This window comes from Carex rostrata, chromosome 14 (genome assembly GCF_964058835.1).
Source record: "Carex rostrata chromosome 14, lpCarRost1.2, whole genome shotgun sequence".
NCBI lineage: Eukaryota > Viridiplantae > Streptophyta > Magnoliopsida > Poales > Cyperaceae > Carex > Carex rostrata.
In genome coordinates, this window is record NC_135931.1 from 2,916,416 (window position 1) to 2,925,935 (window position 9,520).

Sequence of the window (9,520 nt, forward strand, 5' to 3'; positions counted from 1 at the left end):
TTGTGATGGCACTTACGGTGTGCATCAGATGATCCTTCTTTCGTTAAAAAAACTTGCAGACCAAACTGAACACTAACAGTGTCCATCAGACAGCGCGCTCTCGTTGTTTTGAAAGTATTGGTGCTTTTCTATTTTTAACTTTCAACAACATGTTGGAGACAAGTTCAGAAAAATAGTTGGTTTTTAAATTATTATTTTATCAAATTGATTTTATTTTTTTTGTAAGAAAAAAACATAAATTAGTCCTTAATTTTTTTTTTTGAAAGAATTAATTTAAAAGATTTAATTTGGTTATTTTAGAGAAGTTTGGAGACTCATATATGAATTATTTAAGTCCCATATCACTATTTCTCAATTATGAACAAATATGACGACCATTTTTTATTTTAATTATCTTATATATATGAATTATTGAAGTCTCATATCCCTATTTCTCCATTTTTATATTAAACGTGTAGATATATATCTTGATTCGCCAACATCTATATATGATTAAAAGATGAAGTTTCAAATTGAATATCAACACTCTAATCAAATAATGTCCTTTTTTTATTCTATGCAATTTTTTATATATTTTTTACATGTATAAGTCTAAATTTATTTAGATAAGTACTCACCATTGCAAAATATGAGCATGATATTAAGAAAGGATTATATTCATTCCAGTCTAAACTAATTTTTTTTGTTCTCTTAATTTTCTTTCATTGGTCTATTTTTTTTTTTACAAAATATGTTATTTTATATGAAATACTTTTCTTATTCTCTTATAATATATTCACGTTACAACGCACGGGCACGATATTGGTATTTATTTATGAAGGATATTAAAAAAAATTCGGCCAAATATGCCTATAAGTTATTAATTGTTGGAGATCAAGTTTGGTGCTTATAATCTCATTTGTTTTTTTTTGTTTTTTGAGAAAAATATAATCTCATTTGTTGATGCATGTACGTAGTTGGGTAGCAATTAATTGATCGATTAATCGATACAAACTGAGCTGATCGGTGTTGTGCGAAGGCTGCAAATACAACACACAAAAATAAATCACTATGATATCAATTTGTTATTTCCACACTTGGAATATGATAATAGTTTATAAAATTTTCTAGTTTATACGTAGAATTAGGTGAAATTCGGATGGTGGTTGTAAAACTAAAATTAATCTTAAATTTACAATCAATCTTTTACTCCTACTCATAATTAAATAAAAATAAAATAAATTGATATTCGAGATAAAAAAAAATAAAAGTCATTTCACTGATTAATTCTTTATTGAATTTTTAACAACACGACCAGGTATATATTAATTACAACGACTAATACAAAATTAGGGAAAAAAAATTTCATCATGATTGGGTATTAAATTAATGGCTTAAAAGTAAACTAGACTTGAGATTTTATCAATAAGAGTGTGTATTAACTAATTTTTTTTTAATTTTGTATTATATATGGCTTGGTCACATATCATAACAATAATTGAGAAATGAGAAAAGTTTTGGTTTGATGATGTTCCTCGGAAGTAAATTTGAATCCGATGGATGTTAGAGGCTCAAAGTCATATGATTTGCTTAAAGATTTGTGCGTACAAATTTTAAAACATATCAGACAACTCAGATGCTCATTGGACTCAAATTTTCTTCCGATGAATATCATCCCAAACTGCACTATTGAGAAATATATCTTCTTCCATATATATGTTTTTTTTTATATGTTAGAAAAAATGTTACCAGAAAAAACATACATTTAACAAAGTATATAATTAATATTACACAATAATATTATAAAAAAAATATTCGGTTGAATTTAGATATAAGATATGGCATTAAGGTGAAAGAGCATTTTCAAAGAGATGAAAAAGGAATTAAAGGGAGAGATTAGATAAAGAAGAAGGGAATAATTAAAGAAAGTGGGAATTTGCAGAAGTGGTCCAAACTCCAAACAGACATTCAGATTTAAAAGTGATGGGGTCTATTTTCAACATGAGGAGAAAAAATCGACCAGAAAAAAAAAGTAATAAAAAAGCCTCAAAAAAAAAGAGAGGAGGAAGAAATGGAGATGACCGGTGCGGGGTCTGGTGTTGCCGTAAGGAGGCGGCAATTGGCATCAAGATGGGCCCCACAAGTCGGCCCAACATGCGGTCCATTTCGACGCAGAGGGCGACGGGCAGCCCGTGTGGGGCCCGCTATATAATTTGCCTCATTTATTTGGATGATCTTATGTAACCAAAATTGTCATTTCATTTGTGTGGAGCTTCGACTGTGCTACAACCATTGAATGTACCTTTTTTGCTTTTAAGATTATATAATTGTATAAAACGGACGATTTTGAAAAATAATTATAGTTTTTTTTAATATGAGGAGGGTTTCAAATTTCTAATACCTCATGTATTTCATACCTTATAATACCTCATATTTTTCATCTTTGTTTTCAAAAATCTAAACTGTCGGTTTGAATTGCTAATATGATATCCCTATTAAACTATAGTAGGAGACCAAATTTTTAAATTTTTGGATTCTTTTTACTAATTTTTTAGATAGGTACGAATCATTGTTTTGAACGGTTCAGAAACAATGATTTTGTATCTATCTTAAAAAATAGTAAGAAATTTTCAAAAATTCTAAAATTTCATTGTCAGGTATATTTTAGTATGGATATCACGTTGAGCCGTTCAGATCAACAGTTTGAACTTTGAAAACAAATATATTAAATATGAGACATAATGAGGTATGAAAGATATGAGATATTAGAACCTCCTCTTTTAATATTGTCAAACAAAGATTCGAACTAAAGTTGGATTTAAAGTAGTTTTAAACAGAGTTTTAGAAATTTTGGATTCTAAAATAATCACTTGTTTTAAGTTATTTACAAATTTTGAAAACATTGGGAACCTGAATATTTGAATAATTTTATTTATAAATCTTCTTGGCGCTATAAATTGTTTTGATGGATGACATTTATCGAAACATATACCTTATAAGTTGTAGTAACTTCACTTTTGTATTAATATTCCAAATTAATTTTAAAATTCAAATGATGCCTCTGGAGTCTGGACTGTTTTTTTTTGTACAAATTGTATCTATAAATTTGTCTGTACTTCAATTCACTATCAAAGAATAGATAAGTTTCGTTTGATCATATTTTCTCGATACAAAAAAAAAATGTATTTATAAATTTTTTTTTTTATAATTTGTAACACAAAACTAATTGCATCCGAAGTCTCCTTATTTTAATGTCCACATGTAATTAATTAAGAGAAGAAATTACTTAGCAATAATTTATTTCGACTGTTTAAGTAGTTTTTGAAAATGAGATTACTTTTAAAATTAAATATTATAGATAATTCCCACATTATGTCTATAAAAAATAATGAGATTTGATTGAGTTTTAATTGTCCAAAATTAATAATTCTTAATGCATTTTTTTAATAATATTATTGCATCTTTATTTTCGTTTTCAAAGTTCAAATAGTCAATCAAAACTACTCAACATGATCTCCATATTAAAATGTACTTAAGATCAAATTTTATATTTTTTGAAAAATATTTACTATTTTTTTAGATAGGTACAAATAATTGTTTTACTGAAAATTCTGGACCACTCAAAACCAGTAATTTTGTATCTATCTAAAAAATAGAAATTTGGTCTCCAAATACATTTTAATATAGATATAATGTTAAACGGTTCGAATTGACTGTTTGAATTTTGAAAATAGAGATAAGAATGTGAAACATAAAAAATATAAGACATAAGAATCTTGCTCTTATTAAAATTATTAAAATAATTATTGTGCAGTGACCTTTTTAATTAAATTTTATGGCTAATTATAGACCACAAGCTAGGAAACTAACATTTATTAATTCTTCAGTTCACATAGTGTATATCAAACGGGTCGGGTCCAGTCTTGTTGGGTTTAATCCCTCCAGGTCAAGGTTCTTACGACTCGGCGGGTTCTGTTTGGGGGAGTTGGACCAAACCCGTGCTAGACCCTTGGTCTAAAATTAGCACAGGTCGGGTCTGAGGGTTTTTGGGGGGGGGGGGGGGGGGGGGGAGGGGTTGTTCTGGGGGTTTAGGGGGGGCCAGGGCGGGTTTGGTCCTGATCAGGGCTAGTCGGATCGGGTCGAGTTTACGGGGTCTAGTTCAAAAAACCGGACTAAAACCTTGCTAGACCCGATCTTAGAATTGGTCCGGATTGGTTGCGGTCTCTGGTTCGACAGGTCAATCTGACCCGGTCGAGTTTTTTCAATACACTAAATTCACATCGTCATATATATATATAGATAGATAAATCTACACTGGAGTAAAGTACAAAATTTCTACCTGTACATTAATTTATATCAAGCTAACGACGATTGGTAGAAAAATTCTCTGTACCTGTCTTGTAACTATTGGTACAGATCAAAGAATATATATATAGACTTGCCTCACAACAATACCAAATATAGTGAGATCGACAACGAAAAGGAAATTGAAAGAAAGAAATATCTTGATATTATTGTTCTCCAAAATAATCAATGTTGGTATGGAGTATGAATAAGAAAGCAATGGATGACGATGAAGAAAATAGAAAAAATATCAAGTGTGGAGCCGAGGAAGACGGTCGCATTCGACACGTGTCACAATGCCTACCTAGCACACACACGTGAGAGGACTTTGAAAAGTCATGGGACTAATAGTTTATATATAGTTTGTAGTTAATTTTTTTAATACCATGTCAAAATCTAAGGACCCAAAAGGAGACACAGTAGAAAAGCTTGTCGAATCCGTATTCTTTTTCATTTCTGGTAAGGTACAACACGTACCCCAAATGATGAATTCAATCACAAAAGCTTGTAAACAAATCAATATATTAAATTATTCAGCCTACGTACGGCCTGGGTAATCACCAAAAAAAAAATCAATATTATTATAGATATTAACAAAAGTTGGTGAAATATAACAATCATCGTAATATCGTAATACGGATTATTTTCAGGGATGGTAACGAGCTGGCTTGTACTGAGCAAGTTCGAGCTCATAATCGGTTTGTAGTAGGAATTGAACGAGTTGAGTGAGTTGGAATATATTATAGGGTCCACTTAAAATTTATCTCACAATTGGATCGGGTCACTAATGAACTGAACCGAGTTGGCTCGTATTAGCTCACTTGGTTTAGTTGGACCGATTTTTATGAGGAAAATTAATTCTACAAGCAATTAGGACCGAGCTGAACTGTACTGGACAACACAAAGTTTACACAAATTAATACAAATTCAGTAACGAGCAAGCTGGCTTGCGAGCGAGCTAGGCCCAGCTCAAGCTCGCTAATTCTGGACCAAGTCATTAACGAGCTGGCTCATTTTGAGTTTAGGCCAGTAACGGTCAAACTATTACTGATCAAATGATGGACTGATCCCATGCAGTCCACAAGCTACGAGGTTTTTTGCCAGTCTTAGATACGGGTATCATTATATATCAGATACGATAAAGGACGAAATATAAAGTATCAGAGTATCATAGTCTAGTGGTAAATAACAACATGCTCTATGTGAGAAGTTGTGCGTTTAAAATACTGTTAGAAATTTGTTATTTATGAAAATTAAATAGAAGTTGATAAATTAAAACTATACATTTAAGAAAAACGTTGGTGAAATATACTAAGTTTAGTAGGTTGATAATTTCAATGTAAAAGTATATTGTTTGATGTTGACGTATTGGAAGAGAGTATTTCGATAAATATCGAATTGAATTTATTTATACCGGCTGATTCGTGATGAAATTTATACAAATAATTTAGATTTGTTTGATTTTAAATATGTTTGTGTAAACCTTAATGCAGAACAAATATAATATATATTATTAGACATCAAATTTTATTTAAATTATTTGATTTTAGATCTATCTGTGCGAATCTTAATTAATGCAGAAAAAATATATATTATTATACATTAAATCATATTCAAGTTTGATAGGCCATAAAATCCTTTGTTCCATATTGTTTGATACTAGCAATCTCTTAATTAATTAAATTTCTGAATTCAACAGTGTTTAATGTTTATGCGAAATAATTGTTCCTTGAAAAATTGTCAAATTCCATTAATAAAAAGAGCGTTTAGTTTTTCAGTTAAAAGGTAACGGAATTAGAGTTCTAAACGAAATATAAATGCCTTTAAATATGTAACAAGTAACAACTTGGAACCTAAAAATTTGCAAAAAAATAATAATAGAAAAAGATTATTTTTTATTAGAAAGAAAAATAATGGATAAATATAAATGCCTTTAAATATGTAACAACTTGGAACCTAAAAATTTGCAAAAAAAAGGGATGCACCTAATTTGGACCTAGCAAAGAAACCTTGACCACAAATAATTATAAACAAGATTCTAAATAGTGTGTTATAGTGATGCTATAGTGATGTTATAGTGTTTTTGGACCAGAAAAACTACAGCGTTATCAACGCTATAACACGCTATAGCGGCGTATTCTATTCAAGTGATAACCTCTAAAAGTTATATTATCTGAACTTAATAATTAGTTTAAAAAAATCAATTATCCGAATAATTGTGGATATTTTCCTGATTTTTTTAAAGGTTAGTAGAAGACTACCTACCAAAAAAAATTAAATATAAATAAGAGAGTTATGCTACAAGACAAGTATAATTGAAGAAATTAATGGAAGAAAAAGGTAATAATTTAGTTCTTGTTGTTATTATCCTTACTTCAAGTCCAAACCAACTAATATTTTTAAAACACCACATCTCAAGCTCACGGTTTTCTTAGAACAAACTTAATTTGATTGTTGGTTATTCGACCCAATTAATTGTTATTGAATTGATATGATTTTTTTGAGGTGGGCTTATAAATTATGTGTTTTATTTTATATTCATATTTTTATTTGGAAAGTCTTAAATAGTTAATCCAAACTACTCAAAATAATATTTATATAAAAATATATTTGGAGGCTAGATTTTATATTTTTAAATATATGGAAAATTTATTATTTAAATATTTTAAACAATTCAAAAACAGTGATATTCTATTTATCTAATAAAGTTAGTATTTTTTTTCAAATGTAAAATTTAATCTCTAAGTATATTTTTATATGGAGATCAAGTTGTTCTATTCAAATCGATTGTTTAAACTTAAAAAAAAAAAAAAGAATACAGATGTGATGTAAAACATACCCTACTTTATAAAGCTTATTTTAGACCATCTCTGATTTATTTTTAAACTTGTGATAGAGAATTTTAATCCTTGAGTTATTCTGCATGTGCTTTATATTGAAATTATAATTTTTAAATTAAAATAACAATGTTCTCATTCATAAGTCATCTCTACAATAATAAATAATAATTTGCATAGTAGATACACCGAGAGGTGGATTGAAGAAGCACCAATGAAAGTTAATCGGTCTGTTTTTTTTTTAATATTTATGTATAATTTTTTATATAATTTAGGGTAAAATTTTAACTATAAAATTGATTTTTATTTTTCATAAAAATATTTTATATAATTGGCCTTGAGTGAGTCTATGGTACTATGCATATTACGATTTGGCACCGTGTTACGGCTCTATATTCGAGTTTTCAAATCCTAACGGTCGATCTGAACCGTTCATCTTGTTCTCCATATTAATATGTGTTTGGAGACCAATTTTACATTTTTTGAATTTGTTTTACTATTTTTTTAGATTTATTGAAAATAACTGTTTTTGGATGGTCCAGAATTTTCAGATCAAGTGATTTTCTAAATATCTAAAAAATTAGTAAAAAAATTTCAAAAAATGTAAAATTTGGTCTCCAAACAGATATTTATATGGAGAACAAGATGAACGGTTCAGATCGACCGTTAAGATTTGAAAACTCGAATATAGAGCCGTAACACGGTAACAACCCGTGATATGCATAGTACCATAGATCACTCATTGGCCTTTATAAACTTGATCTCTGTAATTCGAAAATTTGGCTTTACTTCTGGTACTGTGGTACATCAACAATTTTTATTGTACTTCAACATCTGTTCATCATCTAAGTGCCACACAGAAAATCACCAAAACACTTTTCGCTGATAGGGGGACACGTGTTGACTTCTGAGTGGACAAAACAGTGACATGAGGTATGTACCGGCTACATGCACTCTGCATCACTAATATGGCGTTTTCTCCGCTCTAAGCTAGAGCGTATTAACATGATGCGCGATAAATTTGTGAATAATTCATAATTTTTATTTATGTTTCAAATCGAACTGTAAATAAAATATAAAGAAACGTATAATACGTTTTATTTGTGAATAAAACGCAAATCATGAATTATTTGTAAAAAAAAACACGAACTTTTTTGGGAGGCCAGGGTGTTGTTTTTTTTTTTTTTTTGCTTTCTTATGGTACCAAATTATTCTCGAATCATGAACTTTTGACTCCGCGAAACCGAACCCGAACTATTTGTTTGTCACTATGACTCTAAGATGTAAAAATTCATTGTATCAATCCACCACACGTTTTATAGAATAAATCAAGTCTCAAAAGATCTTAAAATTAGCAATAAATCAAAGAAAAATCGAAGAAAAGAGAGAATGCGAGATATAACTATATTAACACACAATAAAGATTACTTGGCAGCAGCTGCCAAGATTTAAAAAAAAAATACAATAAAGATTGTAAATTGTACTCAACTCATATTGGAATATTAGTCTTTTATAAATATTGGAATCTGTATTTTTTTCAGATTATTCGAGAATATAATTAGAAAATTATTACTATTTAACTCTGTCACAAATTTCAAAATAGATTTCATATATCAATAATAGATATCAAATTATTTTTAACTTAATTAAAATTAAATTCAGACCGTTCTTTTCCAATAACCCCTTTGATTCCTGAGGGAGTACAGATTTCTAAACATTACATCTCGAGCTTTCTTCAATAAAATTTGTAACTACTAACAACGATCTATGATTTTTTATTTATTAATTTATCATTTTGTTGTTTTCTTTTCTTACTTTTATGGTCTGAGAGAGATTGGGCGTGGGGCACGTGTCTAGCCACGCAGGACACGTGATTGCGGCGATACTAATTGCTAAAGCGATTGGTGACTTGGTGCTATAGCTCAGCCTCTGCCTAGAGTTTGAAAAAACAAAGACTTGGTGCTATATATTAAATATCGCTTTAGCACTTGGTGCTATATATATAGCTGCGGTCCTGGATGAGTCTGCATCTTCTGCATTAACTCAAAAGATAATTTTTTTTAATTTAATGTATCACGACCGTCTGATCAGAATCAGAGCTAATCGACTACAATGTTAGTGCGGATCTCAATTATATTGGACGGTCTTGATCCTTTAACGCACCTTCCAGAGGATACGAATTCGTCCTGGATAGGGTGCCTCCAATAATGAACGAAACAAATGGTGATCTTCTATCGACAACGACTCCGTGGTTATGTTAAGCTCTCATTTGCTAAAGGCTACTTTTGCCGTTTTGTGTCCAATTTCGTTTTCATTCAAATTGTACACAAATATACATTAGAATTTAACAGTAAATTTTT